A 19,722-nucleotide genomic window follows, 5' to 3' on the forward strand; every position below is an offset into this window, starting at 1 on the left:
TCCAGGTTAATCTGCTGCCGTCTTCCATCTTCCTGGATGGGCTTTCGTGTTCAGACAGGTCTGCCTGACATTCTCACGTGACATGCAGCCTTTGTCCACAGCCTTCCCGCAGTCGAAGATGCCCTTACTCTGATTTCTGCAGTGACATTCCACTGATTTCTTTTTTTAAGACAGAAACATAGCTTACAGTTTAAAAAAAAAATAGCACTTCTTCTATTAAATCTCCCAGGTCACAGAGCCTTTCTCTCCTCTCATCTATGATCTCTCTTTTCATAAGAACTAATATTTAATGCAAGCTTTAGTCAACTAAATGCATCTTTCTCCCAGATCTCAGAGCAGGAGGCCACAGCACTGCACCCAGTGAGCAGCCAATGAACATCTGTGGAGGAAATCAGTGAAACGTCAGAAAAAGCAGAGTTTGTCTAGTTTCAGAAGTCCCTTCCATAAAACATGTAGCTCCTTCCAGCTAAAAGAAGACACAAAGCTGTTCTCCCACTGTAGAGCAGACCGCACCCCATTAGGAAAAGCAGTCAGGTGAGCCACATGTCAGCCACACCGTGCTTTACAAACATGCCAAATGTGTGAATGGTCAGTCACAAAGACAAAAAGAAACTAAGACTGCCCTCATCAAAACTGCCAAGGTCACGAAAAACAGGGAAACGCTGAGAAACGGTTACAGATGAGATTAGGGAGACATGACAACTAAATGCAATGTGGGATCCTGGATGGCATCTGGGGACAGCAAGGGAACATTATTGGAAAAACCTCCAGCTTGCTCACCCCTGGAACCTATGAATGCCTTAGGTTACATGGAAAAGGGAATTGAGGTTACTAATCAGCAGAGAGGGAGATGACCCTGCAGTGTTTGGGTGGGCCCAATGTAACCACAAGGATCCAGAAGTGAAAGAGGGGCCAGGCACAGTGGCTCCATGCCTGTAATTCCAGCACTGTGGGGGGCTGAGGCGGGACGATTGATTGAGCCCAGGAGGTCGACGCTGCAGTGAGCCTTGATTGTGCCACTGCACTCCAGCCTGGGCAACAGAGCCGAGACTCTCCAAAAAAGTGGGTGGGCAGCAGGAGTCAGAGAGATGCCATGAGGCTGGCTTTGAAGACTGAGGAAAGCACTACATGCCGAATGCAGGCAGCTTCTGGAACACAGAAAAGACAAGAACACAGATTCTCCCCTGGAGCCTCCAGAAGGAACCAGCCCTACCTACCCAGATTTTAACCCAGGCAGATCATGTTAGGCTTCTAATCAACAGAACTATAAAACAATAAATCTAAGGGTAGGGTGGTTAGTTACGGCAGCGCTGGAAAACCAACAGGGGCAGCACTGACACAAGTCCCGGCACTTCTCCAACGCCCGAGAGCTGTTCTCCTTCTCCCTTCCACACCCTCCATTTGCCTTCGCTCATCCCCCTGAACCAATGTATTTATGGGCTTAGAAGAAAGCTATTAAGTAAAAGGCACAGATTAAGTTCTAAGAGAGATTTTCTCCTCAACTCTCTAAAACTTCACCGTACCATTAGCTTCTATTAAATGTCCTTTTTTACAAGAGTCAGTTTCAACATCATCTTCTTTTAAAAGCCAGTCATCCAGTGAGAACCCAAGTTTAGCAGAATCAGATCTAATCACCTTGCCAAAGAAAAATCAAGTATGAATGTAAATCTCATTGAATATGCTTAACATTTTACCTGAACTGTAAGTGCAAGCGTGTATCACTCTTCTGAGTTTCACACTAAAAGATAACGGATACAATTCAAAGATACCTCTGGCATGTGTCAGGGGAAAAATGCCTGTGAGAAAATGTTTAGGCCGGGCATGGTGGCTGACGCCTGTAATCCCAGCACTTTGGGAGGCCGAGGCAGGCAGATCACCTGAGGTCGGGAGTTTGAGACTAGCCTGACCAACATGGAGAAACCCCGTCTCTACTAAAAATACAAAATTAGCTAGGAGTGGTGGCGCGTGCCTGTAATCCCAGCTACTCGGGAAGATGAGGTAGGAGAATCGCCTGAACCCGGGAGGCAGAGGTTGCGGTGAGCCAAGATCACACCTGGGCAAGAAGAGGGAAACTCCGTCTCAAAAAAAAAAAAAGAAAAAGAAAAAGAAAATGTTTTGAGTGTTAGCATATTTAATATATTAAGCTCTAAAGAACTTCAAATTTCAGATAGACTATTCTCAAAGTAACAAAAATATCTATGTATGTAATTTAAATAAATTAGGAGCCAAACATACAATTCTAGTGAAGAAAAAATCCACAAAGTCTAAAAATTCCTTGAAATCCGAATCAAATGTGGGGCTGTGGAATACTAACACTACAAGCTCTCGAGACGCTCTTCGGCTGCCTGAAAGCTGGATTTCTTCTTTGTCACCATTGGAAAAGGCAAAGGTTATTTAGTGCTCTGCACACCCTTTAATCAGCCAGACATCTTAGTCGAAATCATTTTTAAAAACTTAATCCTTTCAAGAGTGGTGCTCTGGGGTTTTTTTGGTTTTTTACTTTTATTTCCTGTTTTGCAAGATGTAAAACCACATCTAGAAACATGGTGGATACTAACAAAGCTCGATTTCTTAAGAGAAAAATAAGGTCCTTCACTGCGTCTTACCTTCTCTATTTTAGATAAGTTTAAATAGTACAGCCATAATGATTTCAAGTTTACATCATCATCCAGAATTAAACCAAAGTCTTCTTTGATTGTGCCAGATATGAATGCAGCGGTAAGCTAATCCTAACTCTAGTAAAACCTCAGGAACCAAGCAGCCTACGCAATCTTCCCTTTACTTGGAAATACTGCGTTCCTCATTCTAAGACATTAGCATCCCAAGTCTGAAAAGAGCTACAGGGAGTCGAGGAAGGGCAACTTCCTATCAATGCGCCAAGAAAAGACGTTTATTTGCTAATTTTACATAAAAAAAAAACCTCTGATATCATAAAGTTATTAGGCATTCATAAATAACATTTCAATTTCAGCCATTCTTAAAAGTCACATTTTTTAGAGTTAAGTAAGAAAGGGGAAAGTTTTATGAATTTTACCGTGACAAAAGAAATGTTCATATGTTATAAAAATGTTTTGTTGAGAAAAAGCCAACATTTTCAAATAATGAACAGGTACGCATTGGTTGCTTTACACGTGGGAAAAAGAGCCCTACAGATTTCCAGGATAATAAATAATTCACTGCACAGATGCGAAGGACAGGCCTGGAAACAGGTCTCACCCTCCGCCAGCCACAAGGACGCTGTAACTGAGACAGCAGCACCCTGACAGCTGCCTCAACCTTGACCTCCAAGAGGAAGAGAGAAAGCGGGTGTGACAAAGTCCAGAAGACTGGATTTTCGCTCAACAGGATTCAGTCCTCTAGGCCCCTGAAAAATCTCAGCCATACAGACAGGACGGCTTACTTCTATCTTCACACTGAAAAACCTCTTAACCCTTTATTCACAGAGCCAGCTTTAGAACTGTGGGTTTTCTGGCTAGGCACGGTAGCTCACACCTGTAATCCCAGCACTTTGGGAGGCCAAGACAGGCGGATCACCTGAGGTCAGGGGTTCGAGACCAGCCTGACCAACATGGCAAAACCCCGTCTCTACTTAAAAAAAAAAAAAAAATACAAAAACTAACCGGGTGTGGTGGTATGGGCCTGTAGTCCCAGCTACTCGGGAGGCTGAGGCAGGAGAATTACTTGAATCCAGGAGGCAGAGGTTGCTGTGAGCCAAGATCGTGCCACTGCACTCCAGCCTAGGTGACAGAGACTCTGTCTCAAAACAAAACAAAACTGTGGGGTTTCTTTGAGCTAGAATAGTGTCTGAATGTTTTCAACCACAACCAACCAGTTCCCCTCCACCAAATACCCTCGCCCCTTACTGTAAACCCAAAAATCTAAAACAAGTCTCAATCTCCCAAATATACCCATAATTAGTCCTTAAAAAGCAAACTTTTGGCAATTACATAACAGTTTCATTTAAAAAAAAAACTTTGAAAACCTAAACATACGGAAAAAAATCAACAGGGCACACCTCCATTTCGTTGTATTTCCCTCCAAAGAGATTATTTTTTCTTCATTAAAATGCTAAAACTTTCATATGACTCCACCTGTTCAGCTACATGTGACCAGAGAGGACTCTGGACAAATGAAACACTTAATTCTCATAAGCAGCAGCAGCAAACTACACTCAGTCCAGACTGATTTCAACCCATCCTTTACAGTCACTGAAACCTTGATGGAAACGATGAGGAAATCTGAATAAAAACTGCTTCTGGCCCGAAAACAGCAGTCCTGCTAAAAGTGCTTTCACAGAAATGCACTTTCAAAGAAAGCACTTTCTTCCCACAAAGACAACTCTCCCTTTATGTTTCTTTATCTCTTGTTCTGCCTTAATTGTGAAAACTGTCTTCCCACCTTTATCTAAGTTATAAACGCAAACTTGTAATGAAAACAAATGGGGGCCGAGCACAGTGGCTCATGCCTATAATCCCAACACTTTAGGAGGCTGAGTAAGCCAAGCCCAGAAGGCTGAGGCCTACACAACACAGGAAGACCCCGTTTCTACAAAAAGTAAAATAAACTAGCTGGGCACAGTGGCACATGCCTGTGGTCCCAGCTACTCAGGAGTCTGAGGTGGGAGGATCGCTTCAGCTCAGGGAGTCGAGACTGAAGGGAGCCATGTTCACGCAACTGGCCGCTGCACTCCAGCCTGAGCAACACACCGAGACCCTGCCTCAAAAAAAAAAAAAAAAAGAAGACTTACTAAAGGAAGCGATATTACACTAAGACGCAAAGGCTGAGTAGGAGTTATCTTGGAGTTTGGGGGGATCTGCATGAGATGGCAGCGAGGTATGTCGAGGCCATGCCACAAACTATGGCACATGGCCCAACTGAGGAAAGGCAAGGCCAATGCAGCCAGAATGACTGGAAGCTTCGGGCAGGGTCAACAATGGGGCATGGTATCAGAGTTAGGCCACAATCACCATTTGGGATGTTATCATAAAAATAACATTTGAGGCCAGGCATGGTGGCTCACGCCTATAATCCAAGCACTTTGGGAGGCCGAGGCAGGTGGATCACTTGAGGTCAGGAGTTTGAAACCAGCCTGGCCAACATGGTGAAACTCCAGTCTCTAGTAACAATACAAAAAAATTAGCTGTGTTTGGTAGGAGGTGCCTGTAATCCCAGCTACTTGGGAGGCTGAGGCAGGAGAATTGCTTAAACCCAGGAGGTGGAGGTTGCAGTGAGTCGAGATCATGCCACTGCACTCCAGCCTGGGCAACAAAGCGAGACTCCATCTCAGGAAAAAAACAATTTCAAATTAAGAGAACACATACTGAAAACATTTCAAAATTTCAAGACAATAACTTTTATTTGAATTCATTCCATTTTTCTATAAAGTTTATCAAACGGGCCACACTGAATTCCCACAGAGCACTGACTACACAGCAGTCACAAACTGACGCAGCCACCAGACAAGGGATGCACCATCATTTTCACCGATTAACTACAAATACCTTGCTATTAAGAGACACTCACCCATTACACTTACCATTTGAGGATGAAGGGAGTTACACAGGGTAATGGACAGATCAAAACACTTATTTTGGCAACAAAATGCAGATTATTTTCTGAGCCAGCATTTACTGATACTCTCTAATTACGTTATTTAATTGATGATGGGCTCTCTGCCCATATGCAAAATAAGTCTCCTCTTACATTTGATGAAGCATAACCTTTCTATCTCAAATCTACTTAAAAAGGCACAAAAAGAGGCCGGGCGCGGTGGCTCACGCCTGTAATCCCAGCACTTTGGGAGGCCAAGGCAGGCGGATCACAAGGTCAGGAGTTCAAGACCAGGGTGGCCAACATGGTGAAACCCCATCTCTACTAAAAATACAAAAATTAGCCAGGCGTGGCGGCGGGCGCCTGTAATCCCAGCTACTCGGGAGGCTGAGGCAGGGAATTACTTGAACCCCGGGAGACGGAGGTTGCAATGAGCCAAGATGCGCCACTGCAATCCAGCCTGGGCGACAGAGCGAGATTCCAAAAAAAATAAAATAAAATAAAATAAAAAGGGGCACAAAAACTTCTTGGAAAAATATTCTCCAACACAAATAGCATAGTTTCCTTAACTCTATTTGTAGGGAGTTCTACTTGTCACCGTATCAACACTGTAATTACAGCTAACATGGCAGCCGCTCGTCAGCAGCAGCCCATCTGGGTGGGTGTGATGAAAGGCACTGCTGGTATGGGGTGACCAGCATGGCCAGTCCAGAGAAAAGCATCTGGCGGTGGCAATGCAAGTTAGAAGGCTGACACAAATTAGAGCTGCAAAAGAGGAACTCAGGTTTTAAAGGTGACACCTTTAAAAACAAAATTCTGGTAAATTGTGTTATGTATAATTTACCACAGCAAAAATAGAACAGAAGAAAAAAACTGCTGAAAGTTTCAAGTTTGGGTCAAATTTAGCAATATCTTGTGGGGAACTTTTCAACAAACTTAAGAGGCATCACAAAGAACAGAGAAAACGTCACAGCAACTTGGTCTTTGTTTCCTCCCATCCCGTTCCATTCAGATGGCCAGCCTATCGAATGAGATCCTGCTCTTCGGGGAGAAACTACAGAAAGAGGAGAACAACAGCTGAATGGAGGGTGGGGGAGGCCACACCAACTATACGAGATCCAATGCAAGGGTCACAATGAAGGCTGAGCAAGATATCCGCCCCCCCCCCCTTTTTTTTTTCTAGTTTAACTACAGTTGCAGAGTAAAATCAGAGGACTTCTGTAATCATTCTCTAACAGAACTCGAAGTCTTCCAGGGCAGCCAATACTTACTAAGAGAAATCAAGGTCTCAGAGAAACCAAAGAAACAGCCTCAGGGTCTCCGATTTTGAACGTTATGCCATAGACTAGGTCTGCACACAACAAAAACAGTAACTGTTTCGATGGCACTTTTTCCACAAGTAATATCATCTTATATGTTTGGCTAAGTCTCAATATCCCAAAAAGGATCAAAAGATACTCTAAGTTTTGCAGTTCAACAACTGTGCACACTTTTATTTCTCATTTCAAGTGTTAAGGATATTGCTCTAATGACTGCATAAAACTCTCTCATATAAGAAAGCCTGAAATCTAATTTCTCTACCATAAAACCCTGTTCTTGCAAAAGGATACAAAACTACTCATAACCTACAAAAACCATGAATCCTAAGCATGTTACATAGAAGGAAAATAGTTTTAAAGCATAGGGAGCTGTTAGACCAGCTTCATCTTCCCAAGCCTCCTCCAAAACTTCTTGGAAGCTGGTATACAACACTAACCTTCCAAAAACACAACAGAAGCAGAAAATCTTAATGGGGTATCAGGAAAAGAGCAAGCCTCGAGAAAAATCAAGACTCCCCCCGACCTACCTTCCCAAATGACACAAATACAAGAATTAACAGTACAATCCCTCTTTGAGAGGGGACTGAATCAATGTGGCAGGGCCAACCCTACACACACACACACACGCGCGCGCGCGCGCGCGCACACACACACATACAGCACACACACAGCTACCGCCCTGCCAGGGGATGATGAAATGAGGAACGGAAATTAACATTTCAGGCAACGTCTCACATTGTTCCTTGAGGCCAAGGGCTGCTGTTGCAGCCGCCACCGCCACCGCTTTCCTCCCAGCCACCCCCCACACCCGCCCGCCTACCCTCCCCCTAACACCCCCCACACGGCTGCCCGCATTCCTGCCCCTCCTCGGCCTACGCGCGCCTCCTGCAACCCCGACGCCCCCAGGTCCCCAGTTCGCCCGCCCCCTCCGGCTCGGAGCCCGAGAGCCGCCTGCTCTCATTTCAAAACAGCGATAATAATAGGGACGCTGAGAATAACAACTACGACCAGCACCGCGAAGGCGCCCCTCTCGCAGGTCAGAGGTCGGCGCCCCAGCTCCGCAGCACCCGGCGCACCCTGGCAGCCCCTCCTGGAAGCCTCAGGTCCCCAAGATCTCCAGGCCCGCCCCGGAGACCCCCGTCCGCCCCTCACGGCCGCTGCGAGCCCCAGAGACCCGCCCCGGAGCACCCTGTCCGCCTCTCACGGCCGCCCCGGGCCCCCACGGCCCCCAGGCCTGACCCGGAGCCCCCAATCGGCCCCTCACAGCCGCCGCGGGCCCCCGGCCACCCAGGCCCGCCTGGAGCCCCCGTCCGCCCCTCACGGCCGACCTGAGCTCCCCCGACCTCCCAGGCCCGCCCCGGAGCCCCCTATGGGCCCCTCACGGCCACCCCGGGCCCCCAAAGACCCCCAGCTGCCCCGAACCCGGACCCGCAGGCCCACTCCGGGACCCATTATTGGCCCCTCACGACCGCCCCGGGCCCCTAAAGACTCCTGCCCACCCGACCCCGGCCCCCCAGGCCCGCCCGGAGGCCCGCGGCGCAGCTCCGCCGCCGGGTAAGGCCTGCAGGCCGCAAGGCCGCGCGAATACCCCGTGCCCGCTCCGACCACCGCCCCCAGGCCAGCGGCGCCTCTCACCGTGCTCCGAGGGCTGCGCGGCTCCGCGACGGCTCGGCGGCGGAGCGCGGGCGCTGCCCATGCAGCCCGCGGCCGCGTTTCCCGGGCCGCGCGGCCCGAGCGGCAAGGCGGCGGCGGCGGCGGCGCGGGCTCGGGCCCGGCAGAGCTGCGAGGGACGGCGGGAGACGAGCCCGCCCCTCGGGCGCGCCCACGACTCGGGCGAGCGCCGCGGCTCCCGGTGCGGACGCTACTGAAGGGGCGTCTGGCCGCGGGCTCGGCGGCGGCGCCTCCCCGGCTGGGGCCCTCGGTCCATCGCGCACCGTCTCAGGGCGGCCTCTGGCTCCAGGACCCAGCGGCGGCTGCGGCGGGCGCCGGCTGCATGAAACGCTCCCGCCCATTGGCCCGCCGTATCCGCCACCGCCATTGGCCCGCCCCGGCCGGCCGCAGGGGCTGCGCACGTCACAGCGTCGGGAGTTAGTGCGCTAATGGAGTGAAGGGGAGAGGCGGGATTGACAGCCTCTGTGGCGGCCCGGAGGCGGGACTAGAAGGACGTCCCGATAACGATTGGGCAGGGTCCTGCGTAAGGGCGCACGCGACTCTGGAAGTAGCGAGCAACTGGATTGGCTGCCTCCGTCGCAAAGGAGGGTGGGTCTTGCATTCTCGGGCCTGACGATTGGTCTTTCCAAGTGCCGGAAGCAACAGGGATGTGGTCTGGAAACAATATCTGGTATTGAAACGCTGGGAGACAAAACGTCCGCCTGGAGAGCGGGAGCGGCGGTTGCCTGTCGCGTACCTGTGGTCTTTTGCCTGCGCCCGGGCATCTCGGGCCACGTCCGGCCCGGCCTCCGGCCGCGCTGCCCTAGCGGGCGTCACGGGGCATGAAGAGCCCTGGGCGGCTGCGAGGGGAGGGGACCGGAGCATCGCGGCGGTCGCTCGGGGCTCCCGCGCGGTGACTCTTGCTCTGCCGTCGAAGAGAACGGCCCTCGGGCGCGTCGCGGCCGCGGCTCCCGAGCCCCTGGGCCTCGCGCTCTGAGAGCCTGAGCCGCGTGAGGAGGCCAAGCGCCCACGAGCCGCATCCCCTGCCTTGCTAGTTAGTTCTCCAACACGCGAAAAAGGTAGATGAGGACTGGTTTTCTTTGCAGCTAAAATTAATCAAGCCTCGGGTAAGTGTGGATCCTGTTCTAAGTGCACCTGTGTTCTCCTCCAGAACTAAACCAAAAAAGCAAGGTGAACAAAATCGGTGCTCCTTCAGTTTCTTTTTTAATTCTGTATGTTACTGGGGACTAAGACAACGGGTGAGCAAACTATTTACAGGCCTCAATTTACGAAATAACGGAATTGCAAAGTCCGGAGTGGATAGGACCGTGACGACGGCCTTTTTACTTGGGCAACACGCAGTATGGTCGAGAGATCAGTTGTTAAACCGCCCCTGTTCAAATCCCAGCCCTACCAGTGACTAGCGGTCACCTTGTAGGCTTTGTCTCTCAGATCTTCAGTTTCTTGATGAGTAAAATGGGAACTAAAAGTATCACCTATTCTTTTTTTTTTTTTTGAGTCAGGGTCTCCCTCTGTCGCCTATGCTGGAGTGCAGTGCTAACTGCAGCCTCAGCATCCCGGGCTCAGAGGATCCTCCCACCTCAGCCTACTAAGTAGGTGGGACCACAGTCAGGCATCACCACACCCGGCTAATTTTTTAAATTTTCGTAGAGACAGGCTCTCTCTGTGTTTCCCAGGCTGGTCTTGAAATCCTGGACTCAAGCGACCCTCCCTCCTCAGCTTCCCAAAGTGCTGGGATTAGAGGCATGAGCCACGGTGCCGGCCAGGAGCACCTATTTCATAGGCCCATCGGGAAGATTAAATGAAGGGGCTGTGGAGGCTGTAGCACGGTGCTTGGCACGTATGGAGCTCTGTGGAAATATTAGTTATGCTGTAACTGGACCTTCAGCCTTCTCTAGGCAGCCAGATTTCGGGCTCCACCCACAACTAGTCACGCCATTGGATGAGGGGTGAGCGCCTGATAAAAACAGCCGGTGTATGCGCTGATCTGCGTTCACGAAGAAGCGATCCAAGGGTTTCCATATTTGCCTCACTGGAAGAAGTATTTGGTAAAATTGACGAAATTCAGAGTCCTGGACCCCATCATCACCTGTGGAATTATTCTAGATGAGAGGGGACTAGGCATTGGCATTTTTTTTATTTTGGTCCCTTACAATACTCATCATTGGGAAAATTTGAAAAACATCAACCTAAGCCGTCAAGCTCGCACTCGAGAATGTTTCCCCTTGGCTGATGAGCAGTGGTATTCACAGGTGCAGTCAGCGCAGTCCAGCTTCAAACTCCCGGGGATCAAGTGATCCTCCTGCCTGAGGAGCTGAGATTACAGGCCTGCACCACCGTGCTCATCTATCAGGGGAATTTAAAGTGCGAAATATGAATATGAGTAAGCAGGCAGTTGGCCTTGGAAACAGAATGTGAAAATACACTAAGGTAAAAGCAAACTGAATTTCGACAGAAGTAGAACCTGTGTGGTAGAGAAAAGAAATGCCGAGTAAAGGGAAAGAAGCCAGGAAATGCACTAATTAGAAAATCTTGGCCGGGCGCGGTGGCTCACGCCTGTAATCTCAGCACTTTGGGAGGCCGAGGCGGGTGAATCATGAGGTCAGGAGTTCGAGACCAGTCTGGCCAATATGGTGAAACCCCGTCTCTACTAAAAATACGCAAAAATTAGCTGGGTGTGGTGGTGGCAGGTGCCTGTAGTCCCAGCTGCTCAGGAGGCTGAGGCAGGAGAATCTCTTGAACTCGGGAGGCGGAGGTTGCAGTGAGCCGAGATCGTGTGACTGCACTCCAGCCTGGGCAACAGAATGAGACTTCATCTCAAGAAAAAGAGAAAATCTTTGAGGCGGGGTACAGTGGCTCACGCCTGTAATCCCAGCACTTTGGGAAGCCAAGGCGGGCAGATCACTTGAGGTCAGGAGTTTGAGACCAGCCTGGCCAACGTGGTGAAACCCCGTCTCTACTAAAAATACAAAAATTAGCCGGGCGTGGTGGTGTGCACCTATAATCCCAGCTACCCGGGAGGCTGAGGCAGGAGAATCACTTGAATCCGGGAGGCAGAGGCTGCAGTGAGCCGAGATCACGCCATTGCACTCCAGCCTGGGCGACAAAGCAAGACTCCATCTCAAAAAAAAAAAGGAGTTGGGATTTTATCCTGAGGGAAAAGGTAAGCCGTCAGAGGGTTGTGGGAAGGTGGGGGATGGTCCACCTTGCATGAAAGGATGGCTGTGAGATGATGAATGCACAGAGACAGCAGTGGAGATGGAGTAGAGAGCCACAGTTGGACTGAAGACAGTCGGCAAGGTTTTGTGGGCTGTAAAAGAAGGGTCCAGGGTGAGGTTAGCATTGCCTGGAAGAGAGCTTTAAGGAAGGGGCCGGTTTGGGTGAAAAAAGTTTAGTTTTGTGCACTTAAAGTCTGAGATGTTCTTTGGACCTCCTGCGTGGGTGATGGGTACAGGACACGAGGGCGCAGCAACAGAAACTGGAGACACAGCCAGACGGAAGCAGGAGCAGGGAGGCCGTCGGGGTGCAGCAGTGCTCCTTGGCCTAGTAGCAGCAGGGCACCAGTGAAAGTTTCCAACACGAGGCCTGAAGATCAGATTCCTATTTTACAACATCACCCTGGAAACAGCGTGAAGGAAGTGAGGCCAGGTGGGAAACTGTCGCAGTAGTTTGAGTAGAAACAGAGCAACGGAAGGATGCAGAGAGGCCGGGGAGGGCCAGGTGGCAAGCACAGCCCCAAGGGGCCATGGGGACAGCTGCTGGAGAGCCAGCGTTGCCACATCCTCCAAACTGGAAATTAAATTTTTATGGGACATTTCATTAAGGGCAATTAATTTGTAAAACATTCTGTGGGCCAAAGAAAACCTCAGATCTACAAAACCCTGATCTGGAGCCCCTATGGGGGGCATGCTCAAATAGTTGGCCAGGATGCTTGTGTCCTTTAACGCTGTTCCCTGGGCCCCACTCTAGAGATTCTGATTCAGTAGATGTGGAGTGAGATTCAGAAGTGTGCACCCGGCCGGGCGCAGTGGCTCATGCCTGTAATCCCAGCACTTTGGGAGGCTGAGGCGGGTGGATCACCTGAGGTCAGCAGTTCGAGGCCGGCATGGCCGACATGGTGAAATGCTGTCTCTACTAAAAATACAAAAATTAGCTGGGTGTGGTGGCGGCCACCTGTAATCCCAGCTACTCGGGAGGCTGAGGCAGGAGAATCGTTTGAACCCTTGAGGCAGAGGCCTGGGCTACAAGAGCAAAATTCCATCTCAAAAAAAAAGTGTGCACCCAAGGTGGTCCAGGTGCCATCTATGAAAAACACTCCTGGAGTCATCTTCTATCTCCAGAGCATCCCAGCCTCCTCAGTAAGGCCTGGTCCTTACAGTGCCCATCCCAGGATGCCTCCATTGCTGCTCTGCAACTGTGTTTACTATAACTCACCCCGCCCCACCCTGAGCTCTTGAAGTCATTCAGCAAACATTGATTCGGGGCCTACCACTTAGCACTTACTGACCCAGGAGCTGTGGATTGAGCTGTGAACCCGACTAAGTCCCCAACAAAAAGCTCTTAAATTCTCAGGTGTCTCTCTTCCCTGAAACAAGCTAATTGTTCATTGAACATCAGCCACATGTGGCTCCAGGAAAGACCCGGTGCTGTTTTGTGTAGCCAAACACTCAGGCACTGCCTCTGACGATGCTCTCCCAGACCTGGTACGCCCATGGGGAAGAGCCCAGCGCTAGGCAGTGTTGGACAGCCACCCTTCTGGGAAGGGATGTGCAGACCTCATTTTGCCCCTAAGTAAAGGCTTGCAAAGCTACTCCACAGTCCTGCTCCCACATGACACCCTACTCTCTGCTGTGGACCCACCAGCAACTGTGTGCACAGTGGGACCCTCTGCCCCTTCCTTACAGATGGGCCAGAGGTCATGGTAAAGGGAGGCAGCCCAGCCCCCTGCATTCTTTCTGCTTCCTCTTCTTCATAAGTGGCAGAAATGGGCGGAGCAGGCCCACCTCTGGCCTTTCCCTTCTGCCTCCTCCCCCTGGCCCTGTGGTGAGAACTGACAGCTCAGTCTCAGTCCAGCAGGCCTGGTCTCAGCCCTGTGGTCAGCCCCAGCTTACCAGCATTCCTAGCTTTAGGATTTGGAACCCAAGCTCATTTCACAATAAATTGTGATGTGTCTTGCTTCCCAGTTACCATAACTGTGGGGTATCACCTTCCAGATCTCAAACGCGGGAGGAGCTGTGGGATGAAACGATTTTCAGATATTCTTGGAGCCCCTGACCTCAGGTCCATTAAGCTACACCCCAATTTTTTTTTTTTTTTTTTTGAGACAGTCTAGCTCTGTTGCCTGGGCTGGAGTGCAGTGGCACGATCTGGGCTCACTGCAGCCTCCGCCTCCTGGGTTCAAGCAATCCTCCTGCCTCAGCTGCCCGAGTAGCTAGGATTACAGGCGCCCGCCACCACGCCCGGCTAATTTTTGTATTTTTAGTATTGACGATGTTTCACCATATGGGTCAGGCTGGTCTGGAACTCCTGAGCTCAGGTGATCCGCCCACCTCAGCTTCCGAAAGTGCTGGGATTACAGGCGTGAGCCACCACGCCCGGCCAATTTTTAAAACTCTAAACTCCGTAATTTGTCGGTAGCCCTATCAATTGCAGTGTCTATTGTCAAATACTATTTTCTGTTCAATTTTATCCCCAATTTTTATTGTGGTAAAATACACATAACATGAAATGTACCGTCTTTCTTTTTTGTTGTTGTTGTTTTGTTTTTCCTTTTTATTTAGAGACGGGGTCTCACTCTGTCCCCCAGGCTGGAGTGCAATAGTATGACAAAGACTCACTGTAACCTTAAATTCCTGGGCTCAAGGGCTCCTCCCAGCTCAGCCTCCTGAGTAGCTGGGACCACAGGTGTGAGTCACCACACCTAGCTAATTTAAATTTTTTTTTTTTTTTAGAGACTGGGGGCTCACTGTGTTGTGCGGCTGGTCTCGAAATCCTGGCCTCAAGCAGTCCCCCAACCTCGGCCTCCCAAAGTGCTGGGCTCACAGGCATGAGTCACCGTGCCCAGCCTCATAACATCATGTTGTAAACCTCAAATATATATAAAATGTATTGAGAAAAGGTAAAAAACTATCCTTTTTTTTTTTTTTTTTTTGAGACAGAGTCTCCCTCTGTCGTCCAGGCTGCACTGTGGCATGATCTTGGCTCACTGCAATCTCTGCCTCCCAGGTTCAAGCAATTCCCCTGCCTCGGCCTCCCGAGTAGCTGGCACTATAGGCATGCACCCGGCTAATTTTTTGTGTTTTCACCATGTTGGCCAGGGGTTTCAACATGGGGTTCAACATGGGGTTTCACCATGTTGGCCAGGATGGTCTCCATCTCCTGACCTCGTGATCCGCCTGCCTCGGCCTCCCAAAGTGCTGGGATTATAGGTGTGAGCCACCGCGCCTGGCTTTTTTTTTAAATTTGAGACAGAGTCTCGCTCTGTCACCCAGGCTGGAGTGCAGTGGCTTGATCTCAGCTCACCACAACCTCCGCCTCCCGGGGTCAAGTGATTCTCCCGCCTCAGCTGCCCGAGTAACTGGCATTACAGGCACCCACCACTTTGCCCAGCTAATTTTTTTATTTTGAGTAGAGACTGGGTTTCTCCAGGTTAGTCTGGCTGGTCTCGAACTCCCGACCTTAGGTGATCTGCCCACCTCGGCTTCCCAAAGTGCTGGGATTACAAGCATGAGCCACCACGGCCAGCCGACTTTTAAAAAGTCATATTAGGGCCAAGTGCAGTGGCTCATGCCTGTAATCCCAGCACTTTGGGAGGGCTAGGCGGGCAGATCACCTGAGTTCGGGAGTTCGAGACCAGCCTGGCCAACGTGGTGAAACCCCGTCTGTACTCAAAATACAAAAATTAGCTGGGCACGGTGGCACATGCCTGTAATCCCAGCTACTTGGGAGGCTGAGGTGAGAGAGTTGTTTGAGCCCGGGAGGCGAAGGTTGCAATGAGCTGAGATCACACCATCGCACTCCAGCCTAGGAGACGAGAACAAGACCTTGTCTCTAAATAAATAAAATTAAATTCTGGCCGGGTATGGTGGCTCACTTCTGTAATCCCAGCACTTTGGGAGGCCGAGGCGGGTGGATCACCTGAGGTCCAGAGTTTGAGACCAGCCTGACCAACATGGAGAAATACCATTTCTACTACAAATACAAAATTAGCCGGGCGGCGTGGTGCATGCCTGTAATCCCAGCTACTCCGGAGGCTGAGGCAGGAGAATGGCTTGAACCCGGGAGGCGGAGGTTGCTGTGAGCCGAGATTGCGCCATTGCACTCCAGCCTGGGCAACAAGAACAAAACTCTGTCTCAAAAAATAAATGAATTAATTAATTAAATTAAATTAAAGTCCAGCTTTTAGCCGGGCACAGTGGCTCACACCTGTGATCCCAGCACTTTGGGAGGCTGAGGCGGGAGGATCACCTGAGGTCAGGAGTTAGACCAGCCTGACCAACATGGTGAAACCCCATCTCTACTAAATACAAAAAATTAGCCGGGCGTGGTGGCAGGCGCCTGTAATCCCAGCTACTTGGGAGGCTGAGGCGGAGGTTGCAGTGAGCCGAGATCGCACCATTGCACTCCAGCCTGGGCGACAGAGCAAGACACTGTCTCAAAAAAAAAAAAAAAAGTAAACAGCTAGACTTTTAAAAAGTCATATTACCTGCAGAGATACTTTTAATTCTTCCTTTCCATTTTACATGTCTTTTATTGCTTTTCTTCTCTTTTTGTTTTTCAGAGATTAGTTGTCACTGTGTTGCCCAGGCTGGTCTTAAACTCCTAGGCTCTAAGGAGCCTTCTACCTTAGCCTCGCAAGTAGCTGAGACTATAGGCGAGCACTTCCACAATCTGCACTTTTTATTTCCTTTATTTTAATTTTTTTTTATTTTTTTAGTTTTTTTAGAGACGGGGTCTTGCTCTGTCACCCAGGCTGGAGCTCACTGTAGCCTCAAACTCCTGGGCTCACTCAACCCTCCTGCCTCAGCCTCCCAAAGTATTAAGATCACAGGCATAAGCTACCACGCCCAGCCTGTACCTTTTATTTCTTTTTATTGCCTAATTATAGCCCTATCCATTTTGGTGTCATTTTAAAGTCTAAATATATGTGTTTTTTCCTCAATATATCACAAATTACATACTTATAATCCAACTGGGAAGGTTGGGAGTAAAAAAAAAAAAAAAAAAGAAAAAGTCACCGGGCACGGTGGCTCATGCCTGTAATCTTAGCGCTTTGGGAGGCCAAGGTGGGCGGATCACCTGAGGTCAGAAGTTCAAGACCAGCCTGGTCAACATGGTGAAACCCGGGAGACGGTGGTTGCCGTGAGCCTAGATCACGCCACTGCTGAGCGAGACTCCATCTCAAAAAAAAAAGAAAACTTCTCAGGACTTTTTCGTAGTAAGGCTGTCATAATACTGCCTGATGTATTTTATGTAATGAATTGCAGACTGCAGAAAGTGGGGACTTAGCTGAGAAAATTAATCGTGCACTCATTCAGCAAAGGTTTCAGTGCCTGCTATGCGGAGACACGGTTCCAAGCACTGCCGCAATAGCAGGGAGGAAACAGAACGGATCTCAAACGCTGTCCCAGCAAGGACTCCAGTCTCTGCCTAGTGGATGCGTAACTGGCGCGTGATGTGCCAGAAACTGTGTGTGGTTGTATCCGGTGCTTGACACAATACTCTCTCCAGCTGCTCCTTGGATGTGGGAAGCAGCCGAAGATTTACGGGCCATGGAGGCTCCTTCTATCCCTGGAAATCAGCCCTTGGGAATCAGCTGAGTTACGTGGTTGAAGCCATCATGACAGCCATCCCCTGGCTGGGCCAGTTCTGGGAATAACTACAATGCTTATACTACAGGATGGCCAATTCAGAACTTCTTACTAGTGCTGAATTCAGTAAAGGTTTAATAACACATTTCTCAGATCCTCAACAGTACTTTAGGATGTCTCAGCTAGAGAGAGCTTGCAAGGGATTATTATTTTTTTATTTTTATTTTTTTTTGAGACAGAGTCTCGCTCTGTCGTGCAGGCCGGAGTGCAGTGGCGCCATCTCGGCTCACTGCAACCCCCACCTCCCATGTTCAAGCGATTCTCCTGCCTCAGCCTCCTCAGTAGCTGGGATTACAGGCACCCACCACCATGCCTGGCTAATTTTCCTATTTTTAGTAGAGACGGGGGTTTCACCATGTTGGCCAGGTTGGTCTCGAACTCCTGACCTCGGGTGATCCACCTGCCTCAGCCTCCCAAAGTGCTGGGATTATAGGCGTGAGCCATGAGTCTCATATGACAAGTTCCCTTTTAAAATGCATAAAATCACAGATATCTTTGTCTGGAAAAATCGTTTTTTTTGTTTGGTTTTTTTTGTTTTTTGGGTTTTTTTTTAAATAAGGTCTCTATCACCTAGGCTGGGGTACAGTGGCAAAATCAAGGCTCACTGCAGCCTTGACCTCCCAGGCTAAAGCAATCCTCCCACCTCAGCCTCCGGAGTAGCTGGGACTAGAGGTATACGCCACCACCCCCAGCTATTTTTTTTTTTCTTTTTTTGTGCAGACAGGGTCTTACCATGTTGCCCAGGCTGGTCTCAAACTCCTGGGCTCAAGCAATCCTTCTGCCTTTGCCTCCCAAATTGCTGGGTTAACAGGCATGAGCCACTGCACCCAGCCAGAAGATATTAATAACATTTCCAGGAAATTTAACAGGTGATGTTTCATATGTTAATGAGCAGGAGTTATTGTGGGAGGTTGAGGTGGGAGGATTGTTTGAGGCCAGAAGTTGAGACTAGCCCGGGCAACATAGCAAGACCTCAATGCTACCAAAAGTAAAAACTTAGCTGGGTATGAGGCTTGCTTGAGCCCAGGGGGCCAACGCTGCAGTGAGCCATGATCATGCCACTGTCCTCCAGCCTAGGAACAGAGCAAGACCCCATCTTGGAAAAACAAAACAAAACAACACAGGGAGAGCACAGGTGCTCAGTGTCATATGAATTAATAGATTTTGTTACTGAAACCCAGTTTTACTTTGCAACTTTAAATTTTTTTCAGAAACATTAAAGAATATATTTTGTATGAGTTAAATATAGACATGCTACTGGCTGTTCCTGAGTTTTAGTTTTAAATTACTGTCAATCATTCCTCAGTGGTCCCGTGCACAGTCCCCATGCTGCAGGGAGGCCAGCTCCTCTGGGCCCCATGGAGTAAAGGTGTTGCTTAGCCCATATTCCCTTGGACAAGTGCTTCGGTTCTTCCCTTTACCGGTAAAGTGTTGCAAACGTAGTCTATCGAGTTTGTTCTATTTCATCTGTTCTGTTTACGAAACTGTAACTTCATATAGGACTGCCTTAGGGCCGAAGTAAATAAACTGTCAAGCTAAATAAAACATAAAACAGGAGGGACAGGCCGGGTGTGGTGGCTCCCAGCACTCTGGGACGCCGAGGTGGGTGGATCATGAGGTCAGGAGATCAAGACCACCCTCGCTAACATGGTGAAAACCCATCTCTACTAAAAATACAGAACATTAGCCGGACGTGGTGGCGCGTGCCTGTAGTCCCAGCTACTTGGGAGGCTGAGGTTGGAGAATCGCTTCAACCCGCGAGGTGGAGGTTGCAGTGAGCCGAGATCGCGCCACTGCACTCCAGCCTGGGTGACAGAGCAAAATTCCGTCTCAAAAAAAAAAATACACAGCAGGGACGGGGATGGTAAACCCCAACTGCATGCTTTGGTTCAAGGTTTCAAGGTGTGTATAAAGCCAAAGTACCCGTCCATCTCCAGATAATCTTGAACTTAACCTGATCAGCCCTTGTGCTTCCCCAGCCAGAGCTCACTGAGCATTCCAGAAAACAGAAAGGCATGCTGGTCTCTGGAAGGCTGCTGAGAGCACCCCAGGAAAATCCCACCACCAGCCCGAGTCCGCTCATGTGGTTCTGTTTGTCCATGGGTCTGCGAGGTGAGGAGGTCTGAAGTGGGCCAGCCAGGGTTGAGATTTTATGTAGAAATGACCACCTGTAGCCGGGTGCGGTGGCTCACGCCTGTAATCCCAACACCTTTGGGAGGCAGAGGCGGGAGGATCACGAGGTCAGGAGATTGAGACCATCCTGGCTAACACGGTGAAACCCCGTCTCTACTAAAAATACAAAAAAATTAGCC

General features: G+C 49.6%; 2 protein-coding genes across 7 annotated transcripts in view; one reads left to right on the plus strand and one right to left on the minus strand.

Annotated features, from left to right (window-relative positions):
• The window catches only part of ANKRD11 (ankyrin repeat domain containing 11), a 218,310-nt gene extending 209,456 nt beyond the window's left edge, over positions 1 to 8,854 (minus strand). For all 6 annotated transcript variants that reach the window (XM_024233246.3, XM_024233240.3, XM_054534315.2 and 3 more), the window contains exon 1: positions 8,505 to 8,854. The gene's annotated coding sequence lies outside the window, so the exon portion shown is untranslated. The remainder of the gene's footprint in view (positions 1 to 8,504) is intronic.
• A 412-nt stretch (positions 8,855 to 9,266) lies between these two features.
• Positions 9,267 to 19,722, plus strand: part of SPG7 (SPG7 matrix AAA peptidase subunit, paraplegin) — a 68,497-nt gene continuing 58,041 nt past the window's right edge. The window contains exon 1 of the mRNA XM_054534326.2: positions 9,267 to 9,646. The gene's annotated coding sequence lies outside the window, so the exon portion shown is untranslated. The remainder of the gene's footprint in view (positions 9,647 to 19,722) is intronic.

This window comes from Pongo abelii, chromosome 18, assembly GCF_028885655.2.
Source record: "Pongo abelii isolate AG06213 chromosome 18, NHGRI_mPonAbe1-v2.0_pri, whole genome shotgun sequence".
NCBI lineage: Eukaryota > Metazoa > Chordata > Mammalia > Primates > Hominidae > Pongo > Pongo abelii.